Source organism: Schistocerca piceifrons, chromosome 7, assembly GCF_021461385.2.
Source record: "Schistocerca piceifrons isolate TAMUIC-IGC-003096 chromosome 7, iqSchPice1.1, whole genome shotgun sequence".
Classification (NCBI taxonomy): Eukaryota; Metazoa; Arthropoda; class Insecta; order Orthoptera; family Acrididae; genus Schistocerca; species Schistocerca piceifrons.
The window spans coordinates 482,799,760-482,816,858 of NC_060144.1; the positions used below are offsets into that span (position 1 = coordinate 482,799,760).

Below are 17,099 nucleotides of genomic sequence, written 5' to 3' on the forward strand. Positions count from 1 at the left end.
CACCAGGCAGTTGGCCTGCCAGCATGGGGTAAACCAGACGAACGTGTGCGACATTCTCCATAACAGCCATTATCCGTATCATTTCAACATGCGTAGATCTTATTAACTACAGACTTTCCTCCTCGGTGACGGTTTTGTCGCTGGTTCGTCACACAGGCCACCAAGGTGCTGTGATTTCTGTCATCCATCCTATTCAGTGATGACGCTGCCTTTACAAGGGGCGGTCAACCCTCATAACACCCGAATTCGTATGATACGGTAGCAGCGAAATATCAGCACCGGATTTAGCCTCAATGTGTGGCTGGGGATTGTTGGCGACCACCTCAGGGGGCCAGTCACCCTTTCACAACCCTCACAGGCGAGGCATATCTGCACTTCCTGGGGGGCGACCCAGCCTCCTCTGCTGAAAGACATGCCTTTGGTGGTACGAAGGGTAATGTGGGTACTGTACGATGGTTCTCCAGCTCATTCTCTCTTTTTTTTTTCGTGAGGAGACATCTCGACAACTGACCGATGGATCAGATGAAGTGCTCCTGTTGCGTGAACCACCTGGTCGTCAGAATACTAATGGTGGGGCACGTGAAAGAAGTCATGCATTTGGAGCCCATCATGAACGTGCAGACATTGGAACAACCCGTTCTTGCTGACGCCATTAGATTGCAGGATTCCATGTTTGAATGTGAGAGACAGTCGCTACTGCGTCGTGTTTGCGGGTGCTTAGTGGCCCGTTGGGGCCGCTCCGAACTCCTTGTCTAACGGCTGTTTCTTCATATCATGTATTGTACTGCATTGTACTATTAATAAACACCCTGTTGCATAAACACCATGCATTTTCACCCTTGTGGCCATACGACAATTTTTTTTTCGTTTTCTGCTGCTTGTCCTCATTTAGAAAATTTAAAAATAGTCCAATCGCCTAGTTCCTCCCAAGATTTGGAAGGGACTATCCATTGTTATCAGCAGAACGCCGGATCTCGAAACGCCATCCCTGTTATTCGTAACTGAGAACCCTTTTGCGACACACGCAATTTGCTGGGATTTAGCTGGAAACAGTCAGCCTTGTCAAGATGTTTGGGAAACGTAAGTTGAAGAGAAAAAAAGGCCAACACTTTATATTTAAATCTTAACAATTTCTTAGAGGATACATTCAAACAGTGTGGCTTGATTGCACAGTGGTAAAGTGCTACAGTATTGTTCCAAAGGTCTGTGGTCAATCCTAGGGTTTTCATCTGTCGCCTATCACGTCTTACAGTGTTTGTTGGTGTGAAAAATGCGGAATTTCAGTTTAGTTCGGAGACACACGTTAAACTGTGTGTGTGAGACACGTTATGGATGTACGGAGCTGTTACTCGGACCGAGCATCTAGAAGGGATGAACACACCGGTCTACACAAGTAGACCAATACAGCGTTGCCAGATCTCTTGCAGTGTTATCAGTCTCATTACTTTTCTCACACACCTCGTATGGCAAAGTAGCTTTTCGTAGTAACAATCCCGTTACATCAATTCGGCATGACCCTAGGGTTGAAGAGGAATAACTTGTTCAAGTCTGGGATGTGTAAAATACAATTAATTCTTCGGATTGTGAAGCCAAATACATGTGGAAAAATGGAAAGACATTCTTAAAAAGATACAGTGAGCACAGAGATGCATACCGCCTTGTGAATTGCTACTAGTCATTGTGTGCAAACAAATGTATGTGACGGGACAGCGATTCAAAAATATCGAAGAAGATATAACCGTTTTAAATATGGAGCACAAAGGAAGGAAGATGGACATTTTTGAGGAATTAGAAATCATGATTCTTATGAAAATATTTGACGTCGTTCCGACTGAAAAATTTGTCAATGAAGGCGATCAATTCCTTAACTGCTTTACGACCGTTTTCTTCTGTGTTAGGTTCATTGGTCCACGGTCGATGACCTATGGCTCTAGAAGACGGACAAGGTGTAGTAGTGCATATGGAATGCTAAAATTGTGCCAGTCGACGGAACAATGATACATGGAGCAGGCGATACATGCTGTGGGGTCATCTCGAGCGGCGGTTGGAAGACCTGTATGGCCTGCTTGTGACAGGCGTGCGCTGACTTTTAGGCGATTTTCTGCAGTAAAACAATATAAAAACATGGCGTGACTATTTCAGTGTGTGGATACGAGAACATTCAATGTTTGTGGAGAGCTGACTATGGTATGATGATGGATATACTGTAGTGGGGAAAAAAACTGTTGTGGTAGTACTGTTGCACTGAACATGAAGATGGGTGCTTGTTCTCTCTAAGCCCGTAGATGAACAGGAAGACCAGTAATACAGTAATACAAGATGATAATAAAGTCTGAAAACTCTTGCCTCAAGTCGGTAAAATAAACAACGTTAAAATAAAATGGCATGCCACCTCCAGTTAGACAATGCTTGTAAAGCACTGTGATGTTGAAAATAACATTCGGGCTCATGGACTGCTATGTACAGGACCCGAAGGAAGGTAAAGAGGCCCATATATGCATGGCTGCCTGTCTCCTGGTTTCCAACACGGTAAGATAGTAGTCGTTTATAGTAGCAGCGTTATTGATTTTTTTGGTTTACTTTAATTTACTTATTTAATTTTTAATAATGTTTTTCTTAGCTGTATTAACCTACATAGTACATTATCAGAAACACGCAACGTGTTGAAGCAATATTGAAAATCTGTGGACCAAGAAGGGTCTCTTTCTGGGGACCAGTAGATAAGAGGTCGGCATAATGCACACACTAAGCGGACAACGTACAGGAAGTCACATTTTACTGAAAATTTCATTATATAATTAGGAAAACACTGCATGCAAAAGCTCTAAAGCAGACAGTTCTAAACTACACTCTGCGATCAAAAGTATCAGGACACCTGGCTGAAAATGACTTAAAAGTTCGTGGTGTTCTCAATCGGTAATGCTGGAATTCTATATGGTGTAGGCCCACCCCTCATCTTGATGACAGCTTCCACTCTCGCATGCATACGTTCACTCAAGCGCTGGGAGGTTTCTGGGGTAATGGCAGCCCATTCTGCACTGAGGAGAGGTATCAATGTCGGTCGGTGAGGCCTGGCACGAAGTCGGCATTCAAAAAAATCTCAGAGGTGTTCTTTAGGATTCGGGTCAGGACTCTGTGCAGGCCAGTCCATTACAGGGATTTTATTGTCGTGTAACCATTCCGCCACAGGCCGTGCATTATGAATAGATGCTCGATCGTGTTGAAAGATGCAATCGCCATCCCCGAATTGCTCTTCAACAGTGGGAAGCAAGAAGGTGTTTAAAACATCAATGTAGGCCTGTGCTGTGATAGTTTCACGCAAAACAACAAGAGGTGCAGGCCCCCTCCCTGAAAAAAACGACCACACTACCTCCTCCACCACCACCATCACCTCCTCCACCACCACCACCACCACCACCACCACACCACCACCACCACCACCGAATTTTACTGTTGGCACTACACACGCTGGCAAAAGACGTTCACCGGGCATTCGCCATACCCACACCCTGCCATCGGATCGCCACATTGTGTACCGTGATTCGTCACTCCACACAACGTTTTTCTGCTGTTCAGTTGTCCAATGTTTGCGCTCCTTACAACGAGCGAGACATCGGATGGCATTTACCGGCGTGATGTGTGGATTATGAGCAGCTGCTCGACCATGACATCAAAGTTTTTTCATCCCCTGCCTAACTGTCATGGTACTTGCAGTGGAAATCTCGCGTACAGACGTATGACACAAGTGACATCCAGTCACCTGACCGCGTTGAAGTCCGTAAGTTCTGCGGAGCGCCCCATTCTGCTCTCTAACGATGTCTAATGACTACTGAGGTCGCTGATATTAAGTACATGGCAGTAGCTCGCAGCACAATTCACCTAATATGAAAAACTTAGGTTTTTGGGGGTGTCCGGATACATTTGATCACGTAGTGGATATACCATATTACTAGTAGTATGCTTCGTAAAAGTTTTTACTGTAATAATAAATTCAGTTCAGTCCAATAAGGTACTCAAACTATGTCGGAGTGTATCTAGATTAAGGTTCACACCCAAAGAAAGTCTGAGTAAGACCCGCCTTTTCCCTCATTCGTCTGTTCTGGAACTACTTCGTGAATATGATTCGTAAACTATGAGTGGTGAAACGAGAAGCTCTGATCGTTCTCCATGATTTCAACGACACCAGTCAGCTTGACCGACAAGGCTCACAGAAATCCTGTTTATCTTTCATCTCGGCTGTTCTGTCTCCTTGACTTGAAACTTGGACTCTCGCTGCAAATAGATTGTCGGCACGAACCTCTCCAGCTTGACGGTGAATATCGCGTGTTCTCACTTTGTTTGCTCCTAGAGACCGGATAAAAGATTGCGATTCACAAATAAGACCGTTGTAATTTCATCAAACCGGTCATTAGTGAATCTAAGGAACTGGTTCATACTGAGGCACAACGTCGCTCGAAGAAACGGACAGACAGCTGATTCAGGCTGACTCTCAATGGAGGCCGTTCAAATCTCTAATTCTGCACATGACATCAATAGAGTCTATTTCCAGCCAAACTCGGTGAAAGGCTGCTCCTGCTATTTCTGCTGCGGCATTACTTTCTCGATGACTCAAGTCTGACGCAAATCACGTGGCTTTCATTAGAGCTTAGTGTCTGATTGAAATTGATTTCACTTGAAAACGCGTCTCTCACCTAACAGGAACGCGCGTAAAAGAAGGGGGGCCGTACAGTATTCGTAAGATGGAAAGCCATTATTTTCCGTGATAAGCGTTCGATCCAGCGTTTTGTTCCGGACACTTCTTGTTCGGAGATGACGTACTTGTGTTTTGATTTGCTACTACAATGTCAACATCATTACAATGAAGTTACACCAAAGTTGCTTGTCTCAAGAATATGATGACGCCCATTACCATATATCTACAGCGACATTCAAACTTTGCAATCCACGGAAGTGCGTGGCAGAGGATTCTTCGAACTGTACTAGTTATTAGGGCCCATTCCTGTTCTATTCCCGTAAGGAGAGTGGAAAGAATGACGGTTTGAACGCCTCTGTGCCCTCTTTAATTGATCTATTGCTCACGGGACCCCGCCGGAGCGATACATGGGGGATTATAGTATATTTCTGCATTCAGCTTTTAAAGCTGGTTTTTGAAACTTTGTAAGTAGGCTTTTTTTTTAGATTGTTTGCTTTTATCTTCGAGTTTGTGCCATTTCAGTTCGTTAAGCTTTCTGAGGCACTCTTCCACGGGTCAGACAAATCTGTGACAATTAGTGAGCTGCCTTTCTCTGTATAGGATCTTATGCGCTGTTAGTACTATTTGATACGTGTCCCACGCACATGTTCAGTATACTAAGTTGAGTTGCACGAGTGACTTGTGAACATCCTGCTTTGTAGGTTGATTGCGTTCCCTTGTATTCTGCCAGTGAACCGATATCTACCACCCGCTTTACCCACCACAATAAGCCTATGTCACCATTCCATTTCATATCCCTGCAAATTGTTGCAACGAGGTATTTTTGTTAGCTGTTTGATTGCGACGGGGATTCATTGATGTTATAGTCGTAGGATATTACGTTTATTTGTCTTGTGAAGTGCACAATTTTAAATTTCTGAATATTTGAAGCAAGTTGCCGATCTTTGCACCAACAAGATGTGACTGAATATTTATGCAGCTTCTTTCGGACAGTACCTCATTATAAATAATTGCATCTGCAAAAAGTTTTACATTACTGTCAGTGTTGTACGCATGATCATTAATATAGAACACGAACAGCAAGGGTCCCAACACACTTCCTTGGGGCACCCCCGTAGTTACTTTTACATCCATAACAACATGCTGCATCCTCCCTACCAAAAAATCCTAAATCCATAACGATCAGCACTATATCTCCTCTTTGTTCGTATGAGGCTCCGCCATTAATCATCTCTATATTGACGAGACATAAAATTGTAAACGCCCTGTTTTATCGTTTTTGGCCAGTTAAAGAATGATCTTGAATGTCGTAAATGTCTGGATTTCAGTTTCTCGTTATTTCAGTGCATTATGTTCTGGTAATCAGCGGTAGGCAGCACTTGCATTTGATAATATACACTTTAAGATTCTACCAAGGGAAGCACATGACCTCGTCGCTCAGAATTGCACAAAAATGAGCATATAAAATGAAAGTTGCTCAACCCAAAATTAATGATACGTGTCATTTTCATGAAAAACTGCGAGATTACCTATTCGAGGTCAAAGAGAGGATCTTTGGTGACGGGACATCTGTCGTAGCATTGTACCAACTTTTGAATACTTTCGTCATACAAGGCAGCCGCCGCCTGTGCGTTCCACCAATTCTCTACGCTGGTCTGTAGCTTGTTGTCTGTGCCAGAATGTTGTATTGATAGCCAGCGGTCCACGTGAAATTCAGGGGCAGCCAATTACGGGCTGTACTGTGGGTGACCAAACACTTCCCACCGAAAACGTTGCAGGAGCATCATTGCCCCTGCAGAGTGCGTCCGAGAATTGTCGTGAAGGAAAGGCACGACTGTTATGTAGGTTGCATGACATCAGGCGAAATCTCTCACCAGGCTCTCATACTTCGCGGGAGACAATGTTTTCTAAGCATCTTTAGATGTTCACTTCGCGCTCAGAACTAAAAAGAGCGGTGTGACGCGATCGACGGGCATACTAGAGACATCGCCAAATACGTCCGCGCGAAGCTTTATCGAACTTCCGTTATGGATACCATTTCGCCTCCTATCGGACCCTACTTCCGAATAGTCCTTGTATATTTCTGTTTTCTTAAGGTGATTACAAGAAACTTTTTCTACTGTCTCGATAACGTTGCACAGCTATTCAACCTTCAAAGTGTAGGTGTGGAATTTCAGTGAAGTGGTCAAAGCAAAGTGGAAGAACAGTATCTGAGTAAAACCTCTTTTTCACATTAAAGTCACTTCTGCATTCAAGATGTCCAGTATCAACATTTGAAAATGATGACATGCTATGCCAGTGTCATCATAAAATGCCTTTTGTCAAGCACATTCTAACATTGGCTTGTAATTTAGTCCGAAAAATACAGAGTGAAGTCTCATGATGGAATGACCATCTTGTAACTTTCCTTGTGCTTTTGCACGTCGTTGTCTTACAAAATCAATGATCCTGCACATGTAGAGCTTACAATGCCTAAAAAAGTACATAGTGTACGTTAAGACCTTGAAATATGTATGCTTTCAGTTCCGTTACCTCGATATTTTATTTCGTCACCTTACCGAAGTTCGTCTCTTGGAGCTTGAATACGTCACCCGCGATAGGACGTGCAGCTATGCATGTGAATGGCTCATACTATAGTTTTTGGAATGGGCTATTAATATTCAAAGCACATTTTCGTACGGTTCTGAGCGTTCCTGTCCACGCACTCAGTTGTGAGTACAATCAGTGAAGCCAATAGATAATCGCCTTTTTAAATACGAATATCCCACTTGAAAATATGTGTGCCACTATGGGTTGGCATATTCTCTATAGATCTCAGTCCGAGTCTCCTCGTGCTCCCTCTCTATCGCCCTCTACGTCGACGGTACGTTAAACTTACTTCCTTCCTTCCTTCCTTCCTTTTTGGAAACGACCCGCAAGGCTGTGGCTAAGCCGCATCTACGCAGTATGCTGGCCCAGCATTGTGTAGCTACAAGAGAGGTGCTGTGTTAAGGAAGTAGGAGACGTGGTACAGGTGAAGTGGAACTGAGGGAGTTTTGCCTGGATAGCTCGGTCGGTAAGAGCACTGCCCGCGAATGGCACTTCTCTGGGTTCGATTGCAGGGCCGGTAAACAGTTTTAAAGAGTATGTAATGTTAGTTAGTGCCACGTTCTTGTTACTGTTCAAGGTTGGAGAGAAGTTACTGGGTGAAAACGCAGTGGCTGCGCGTACCTTATCCTTTCGAGAAGTACCAAGAACGTACCGAGCTTAGTGTCCCTCATCGACGGTTTCTTGGAATACTGTCAATGTCCTCATTCATTTACATTGCGGAGTTAAAAAACACGCACATATACATCCACCCAGTGCCCCCCCCCCCCCCCCCTACAGTCCCCTGGACCCCCATTCCTAAGGTCCCCCTTCTCCAGTAATTTTCAGCGATCAATATTTCACTTGTACTCTGCTGTATTGTTGTTGCGTCCACCAGAAGACACGAAAGAGACCCATACACAGAGGCGTCAACACAGCGCAAGGCTGGGCTCCAAACAGACGCAAAATAGTTCTGGTCTGATACCAAGGACTACGTTTTGTTTCCGCCATGCGTCACTTAAGTAATTCCGAAGTGGACATTCATCGACCAAACGCAAATATAAGCTTAAACACGGCCCCTTTGTCGGATCAGCGACAGTATTCGGAGAGTCAACAGTGCCGCAACACTGCATCAGGATCCTGTCTATAGACGCCGCCCAGAAGTTCCGAACTTAATCATCGTCCACTGGATTCAGGACTAGTCCACTGTTCAAAGATTGATCTGCGCAAGAGAACATTTAACAACACTCCAGTGCGCCAGCTTAATACATTTTAAGTAGCGTGATTTGTCTATCTATAAATTATTGGAAATTGTTACAAATTTATGTTGTGTTCAGGTTTGTAGTAGTTCGCCACAATTTACTCGGCCTTGTGACGAGGCTATTTAGTTGCTACGTGCAAGCAAGCCATCTCCATAACTAATTACTTAGGGTGGTAGGAATTCATGTCACACTTTTGTTGGACGCCAAGAGCATTTGGTGAACACTACAACGATAATGAAGTGCAGCTTTAAAGAAAACTTCAACATTTTGATCCATTTGTTTCTGGCCTCAAAAGCCGTTTCAACAGAATTTAGAAGTGTCGTTATTGTTTAACTCCTGTCTCAGCAGCTCCTGTGTACAATAAAATAATATGTCGTGGAACGCTTTGTTCTTGAGGCTGCCATAAACAGACCGATAGGGGAAAAAAAAAGCGACTGTTCCAAATTTCGTGTAAATGATGAACGAACTCCTGTACGGCATCATTCCTTAAAGTTTCTTCAGACGATATTTAAATTTGAAACTACTGCGAAGAATGAAAATGGTTGTTTTCCCTACCACGCTGGTGTAGGAGGATTTAAGACCTTAATCGTTTACTAAGCCGTATATTTGTTATGTGCTTTCCTCTGCTGCTGACACTTACTTATAATGGAGTAACAAAAATACTCCGATCTGCAGAGGACGCTCGAGTTACATGTGTCGTTGTCAGTTCCAAGAGGCGCTTACTCGTGGCACAATCCGTGCTTTTAATTTCGGAGGTGACGGGCTGCGGTTATTTGTGGCTGCTCTGCGCATCCAATCAAGGCTCTACTCTGAAATAAACGCAACAGTACGCTAGAGTTTCGTTACTGCTCAACGATATGCTCTTAATAAGCACAAACAGATATGTAACCATGAGGTTTAACGCGAAACTATTCTGAGGAACTGTTTGCCTGGAGGCAAAACGCATGGCAGGTGGGATGCTGAAGATGACATATTGGCTCGCATTCTAATTTGTGCACTATCAACACAAGCTATATTCATATTGACAACAGTTCGTCACAAGAGATACCGCGAAGGTCGGGGTCTCTCTCTCTCTCTCTCTCTCTCTCTCTCTCTCTCTCTCTCTTTCTCTTTCTCTCGCTCGCGCGCGCGCGCGCGCCCTGAGGTAGTATGATTTTCTCTGCATTCAAATAGAGTGAGATAGTATCGTTGACGAGTACCGTAAAGGGCAACGAAGCACAAAAAGGATGCGCGACAAAATCAACTATTAGTGTCGATTAGACCGTCAGTGAGCGAGCACTTAGTTCCTGCTGCTAATAAGGCGAGTACACCGTTCGTTTCTTACATATTTTTACCAGCTTCAAACAGAAGCTACTTATTTTCAGTTATCTGTGTAGTTATTATATTATTTTGTAATTTCATGCGTGTTCGAGTGATCACTAGGCATAAGCTTTTATTTTAATAACAGTATAGATATCCGCAACTAACTTAGTAACCGGCCACAGCCCTACGAGAAATGCGGCATGGATGAAACGAGGCAGCCGTGATTATAATCGAAGCAGCGGATAAAAACCACATGCGACGTGGTTTGTCTAACCGAATAATTTGTCCCAACCCCACGTTTCGGTGTTTTACAGGGATACAGACCACCATCCGCCATGCGACCCCACAACGCATTGTGTTCTTGTATTCTCCAGTGCAAATACTTGCTGTCACTCTAGCATATGTATATACTGATAAGCAAAACATTATCACCACTGTCCACTGTGACGTTGGGTGCCGCCTGTTGGCGTTGGGGACGCGTGACGCGGTAACTAAAGCACGGTACGTAAAGGCTAAGCGCAAATTGAGACGCGTATAATGCGTGTGGCGCGACGCAGCGCAGCGCACGTTTTTGTAACATCCCAGGTTCAAATGGGACCGCGTTAATTGCGACGCGACGCGACTAGGACGCGACACGCGCCTGCGCCAGGTCGCGCGGCGTTGTGGTTGAGGCAGTTTCTCGCGTCGCGCGTGCCTCGCTAGCACCGTGGGAAATTTGAGGTGGTGAGCGGAAAAGTAGCCCGGCCATATGCTCACATCGTAACGGCGCATATGAGCAGTGGTAGTATTGCCCATACGATAAATTTTGCTTTACTGTGTACTAAATTTTATTGCCTTTGGGTAGTGTTTCGTTTTTTTCGCCATTTAAACGCTCCAGCTTTCTTCGTTAGTACGTTATACTTTTCTGTTATTTATATCTGTATAGTTTTGTTTTGTTTTTCTTCTGCCAAGAAAAAAGCATACCTCAGTAACTGATGAGCCATTGGCCGCTGGAATTGCATCATGTGCCTCCGCGATGTCAAGGGACAGAGGGTAGTGAATAAGGTGGTAAGGAATATTATAAAGTCATGTGATTAAGAATCAAGGCAGGAAAGTAAAACAAGGTTATCTTCTCGCCGCCTAGTATGCTGACATATCTGTACGATCTGTTACAAAAATTTGGGAAGGGATAATCTCCACAGGTGTGATCCTTTTGTGCTTCTGGTAAATCGCGTCCAAGGTCTGAAGTATAGAAGTCTCACTGTGATTACTCTGATATGGATGTAATAAAGTAATACGACACACTGTACTACATGCATGTGAACATCATATTTCCATGCAAGCTAGAAACAGTCGAGAAGCAGTCGCAAATAACAGTGTTTTAATTGGTTCACCGTGATGAGAAAAAACATTTCAGTTGCTGCATGGACATTATCAGCATTAATAAACTAATTATACAACAGGCTACACAAATGAAGAAAATGGTCGGTATTATTACGAAAGTAGGAATATCCTAAAAGAGTGTTATGAGTAAATATATTTAATTTGTTGAAATGTACTGCTGACAAAGGCAGATCTACTTTCATGACTGTTTTTCGAACTCCAACTCACAAGGCACACATGGCTAGCTTGTGCATATATCGCGCGCATTATCCTTCGCTGCTGACAATACACTGACCATTGTGCTGTGCGACAGATCAATTGTTTATTTTTCTCAATAACAGCTATTTTATTCGTGATCACACATTGTCGGTTTGGCAGACGCTAGGTGGGTAACTGGTATCTGGCATGTGCCTATCATTCCGCCTGAAGGAACGCTCGTCATTATTTTAATACTGCTCACATTAATAGAAGGAATAAAATCCTTTGGTAAATTTCTAATCCAGTCGCTCAGTGTTAAAAATACGATGGGTTACGGGGATTCCACCAAAATTCCAGCAGAATTGCCGATCTCTTTTTGTGTGAGTTATTGACCTATTCTAATTCGAAGAAGCATCACCATTTATGAGTAAAGGCCACATTTCTCTTGGTGATTGGTTTAATTGTACTTCATTTGTCACAATGTAATTTGCCAAACTCATCTCACAGCGGCTATTGAGACAGAATTCCGAAACGGAGGGCCTCATTCAACAAGTAATTGGCAGTCACAGAGCCCAATAGCTTACGAAAAACCTCATAGTACCCGTTTGCAGTAACTTAAAAGAAGAAATTTCATGTTTATTTTCGTACTAAGAAGCTCTTGTCTCGCTAGCTGTCGATAACTTAAAAAATTACAGTTACTGGAGTGAAATAAATAAAAAAGGAAGTATAAGTAGTGATATATCGCCATAGATAAGAAAGTTTCTTGTGTTTAATAATTGCAAAACACTCTCCTCCTTGTGTGCTATCATTCGCCAAACTTTCGATTCGATGTCTCGAGCGGTTTAGGAGATATGAGAGATGTTGCGAGTATTTCTCGCGGGCGTGGGATCGGAAGTGAGCGCGCTACATGGGAACCATTTTCTCGAGATCGGAGGCAGATAGAGACCACCTCCCAAGTCTGAACAAAAATTCAGGACGTTAGCTAAATTTCATACGCAGCAACATATGGTGTAATACGCACCAAACGCAAAATCATAGCGACCCCTAATTTTCGTTGCAAACTTTCTGAGTTTTGCGTAGTGTCTTACTAAAATGTGTACATCACAATAAGTATGGTCATTAGCGAGGTGATGGGCACTTCGCCACGAAGCTGACATATTACGCTACAAGTAAGGCAGAAATCATATATTTTCAGAGAATAGTTTCTGTAAAATCGTATGAGAAAGATAACAGGTTGCGCGCGATTCGGTTCAGTCAGCGCAGAGCGTCGCCAGTCGGCGCGTGCGAATTATGGTGTACGCGTCGCAATATGCGCTGCACCCGCGCGACCCGTGCGGCACGTGCGTGTCGCGCTGTAGTGTCGTGTCACGTCACACGTGCTATACGCGTCTCAATTTGCGCCTAGCCTAAACGGAGCAGACACGGACGGGGGATCACCCCAGCAAAGATATAGGTTGCAAACAGGGAAATCAATTGAGATGTGCGACTTTGACAAAGGGTAGATTATTATTACGCGGAGCCTGTGAACGGGTGCTACTGTCGTGACCACGTGTGTCCACAGGTTCAGCCAACGACATCGTCAATTACGATCGCATTGGGTACGGGTCCGTCGGTATTCGACAATCGGTGGAAACATGTCAGCTCGTCGGATGAATCTAATTTTGGCCACACTAGGTCGCTGGTCTTCTCCACAAACGCCGTCATGGAGGTGAACGGTAGCTCGAAACGTGCCGCGCGCCACGGACGCAGGCTGTTGGGAGGGGTATTATGCTATGGGAGACCTTCTCCTGCGCGTGCCTGGTACCTGTGGTAGTAATCGAAGACTGACAGCTGCGAACCATTTGCATCTTGTCATGCTTGATGTCGCCACCTTCAGCGATATCATCTCTCAGCAATATAACTGCCCCTGTCTCGGAGCCATAACCGTGCTACAGTGGTTTGAGGAGCATTATACTGAACTCACGTTGATGTCTCATCGACCAAAGTCGGCTGATGTAAATGCTATGGAACGCATGTGGGTCGATATCGGGTGCCTTCACCGCGTGCGCAAATCAGCGGCCGTTTATTTATGAGAAATTACATGACCTGTGTGAAGACATCTAATGCCACATACCTCCACAAGTCTACCAACAAACTGTCGGGTCCCAGGTACGGAGAATCAGTGATGTATTTCGTTCCAAAGACGGACAAAGAAGCTATTCAGCAGGTGGTCATAATATTTTGGCTCATCAGTATATCTGCTGCAAGCTACAACCATTTAAAAGTTGGTCTGCCTGTACAACTTTCAAGTACGGACCCAGACTAATCCCCTACGCTGCTACGCCATTAAATCACTCTAAGTAACGGTCGCAAGCCTCGTTCTGCCCTGGGGAAACTTTTCACTACTCTAAAGCGAAGCAAGTGATTAAACTGTAGCTCCGAAATCCGACCACTGGTCCGGAAAAAGGACACCGCCAGCGGCTAATATACCACCTCCAGCTGGCTGCTACCAACTTCTGCCAATAAGCTCAACAACAGTGAAACCGACATACAGTCCAAAGTTAACCAGCGGAAAAATGCTCTTATCGGTACACAGAAAATGCGAATATGTTAATGTTTATTTAAAAAGCTCAGATTGGAGAGTGGGGTACTGGGTCATTCTATCTTCTTCAGCACCTTTAAAAAACCTATCAAAAATTTGGCTTGCGAATATATTTGTGCTCTTTTTAACATGCAACTCCCCTCTCACTCCCAAGTGCTCCCCGACCTGTAACTGGCTTGCATCCAGTAAGGTAGAATAAGGCAGCTCGGTACTCCACATTTGAGTCACAGCATTTTAAACAGGATACTTACCGTCTTTTTTGTGGTCAGGTCGGAGCGTTTTTACGCTGGTTCCCTCTATTTTCCCTGGTACAGCAGGGCATGTCAGCCATATAAAAATAATGTCGGTAAAATTTTGATAGTTTACTAATATGAAATTGAAATAACGTAAAACTAATTTTACTTCTCAGACCGGATTTTACGTACAATAATATTTTGCTTGTGCTTCAGTCCACAATATGGGGTACCCAGAACCATTCTAATGATACCAAATTTGAAGTGGGTATTTTATATTTTATGTATAACATTGAACGTCTATCTCGGGAACAGGAAAGCTATCAACAAAATTTTTAACGTTGTTCGGCGTCGGAATATTAGGAGTTTATCTTAAAAATCTCAGGCATTTGCTGTGCGTAGCCGTATTGGAACCCGTGGCTCGTATGTGGTACGAAAAACTGGTAAAGAAACTTTTTTCAGATTTTCTAAGGAACTACCCATGAACTAACGGTGCCCCCCATGACATCCTATTGCCTGGCCCGAGACCACATCATATACAAAAAGGACCAGCTGATTTACTCCATTTGCCTAAGATGGAGGAAATGTGCAATATACATACTTTGACCAGGTACTGTAGGATAGTAAATTAAGAGGATTCTTCTGTTGGGTATGCCCATGGTTCCTAGCCCTCCAAGGACTATCGAAAAGCCGGCCGTGGTTGGCCGAGCGGTTCTAGGCGCTACAGTCTGGAACCGCGCGACCGCTACCTTCTACCGCTACAGGTAGCGGTGGAAGGCTACAAATGTGTAGAATGTGCTAGTAAGGTTTGTTTTATTTGAAATTTTAAAACAGTTCACATAAAAAATTAAGAGCCATTACTTTTCAGCGTGCCCTCGTAAATGAAAGCTACGTACAGACCGGCAGGTAAGAGCATTCGACAGGTGTAAATTACGATCACAGGCAGGGATTTTGTATGCTCACAGTAGCGATGTGGATAGAAGTTTCGGGTTGTAAAGTGAGATGTATATGGTGCGCTAATGTTAATCAATAGTACAGTGAGTAAAGCATGAAGAAAGCAAGCGTAGCGCCCGTAGAGCAGTTCTTTTTTTATTTTTCCATTTAGTCTATTTTTATTTGCAAATTAAAAATTTTAGTTTATGTACTATAATTTTTTGGTATGTACGATAATTTTACGTTCCTGAACACATGATTAATGTTAGTGATAGGCGCCTGTCAGATAGCAGTGCCAATTGAACGAAATGACACCAGCGTGCAATTACAGTTGGGGGCCGAGCCGAGCGAAAGGCTTCTTCTCGCAGGCAGAAGATAGCGGGGTCGGGTAGGAGAATTCACGTAACTCTGTCGCATGATTTTTTAACTGTCTCTCACTTTTTGGGTTCCGTCTGTGCCTGTGACCTCGGCAGTATATCTCACCATGCTATCGGTACAGCCCTGCACACAAATAGGCTGTGGCCACAGTGCATTTAGAAGGATTATGGAAAGACGGTCAATGATCTCCAGGATATCGGAAACCGGTATACCGTCCACTGTAGTGAACAGGACGAATCACAGGCGCAGTCAGGAAATAATATGTTACACTTTTTACTGGTTACTCGAGCTACTATCATATTTTATCGGTCTGTGAAGAGGAGGGGCACACAGCATTCGCTGAAGTACGGCTTGTAGTTCGGAGCGCGCTAACTGACTTTAAAGGGGCAGGGGGAAGGGGGGGGGGGGCTGGAAGGCGCCGAGTGAGTGTCACGGTTCCCTGTACTCTGTTCCCAGCCGGCAGGCGCCTGTGCCTGGTGCAGTTGCGATGAGGCGGCCCCAGCCGTGTTCGGCCTTGGCTGCTTTCGAAGAATCGGTCTGCCAGGCCCCGGGGAATTTCCGGCCCTGCGGCCGGCAGGCTGGCCTGCGCGCTCGCTCGTTCTCTACACGTGGCTGCTTACATAGGTTCGTAATAAGAGTCCCAAGACCAACGAATTATAGATTTTGGCGGCCGCCGGATCGATACGGAAAATACAGTGAAGTACACAACATAACAGAAAACTGAAGTGGATCAGTGTGAAAAATGAGCATCATTGTTGCCTACCCGCCTCCTTAGCCTAATCATTGCACTGTACGTAGAAGTGGGTGACCGAGCGAGGTAGCGCTTTGGTAAGACGGTGGACTCGCATTCGGGAGGACGGCGGATTAAATTCTCGTCTGGCCACTCAGATTTAAGCCGATCCCCATACGGGACGAGGAGCTGGTGATGTCACAGCGTGGAATTGCGTGTTCCACGACACAGTGGGGCGCGAAATGAAGACAGCCGAGTCAGGTTTTTGCCTCGTGGAGAGGAACATGGCCAGTGATATGTGACACCGTTTTTACCTCACAATCAGAATTGAGGAACCACATATTATGTTGAGTTAAACTACGTATTTGGTTGGTTTTCTTTATCATAGAGTACATGGTATGAATATAAGATGTTTCAAAGCATCAGTAAATTAACGATCTCTCGAAAAGGCGTCATTGTAGCTACGATTTGTTATACCAGAGAGAGACACACCTACATGTAGTCGATGATTGTTGTGCTACGAAAATATACCGTTTGATTATTCATCAAAAGCACGTCGTTTTGATACAATCTGTCATAGTTAAATATCAAATAATGATAGCTGTACACACATTTTTCGGATACTGTACACATACACGGAAGTCTGGCTGCTATGTTGAAGGTGTAGCACGGTTGGTTGCTTCGTGAGCTGTGAATCGCAAGGTAGCAGCGCGTCTACCCACTTCCATTTGTCATTTTTTGTTTTCTAAAAGATTTTGGGTCTCTCTTACTACTGTAATGGAAGTATTATCGGCAGTAATCGATTTTTTTTATTATATATAGTATAGTTGTTGCAGTTCTTGTTGCGAAGGAGAACGACTGG

At 44.2% G+C, this 17,099-nt stretch overlaps 1 protein-coding gene across 7 annotated transcripts in view; it reads left to right on the forward strand.

The window, feature by feature from the left end:
- The window catches only part of LOC124804587 (transcriptional enhancer factor TEF-1), a 795,029-nt gene that overhangs the window by 407,927 nt on the left and 370,003 nt on the right, over positions 1-17,099 (forward strand). The window lies entirely within an intron of this gene.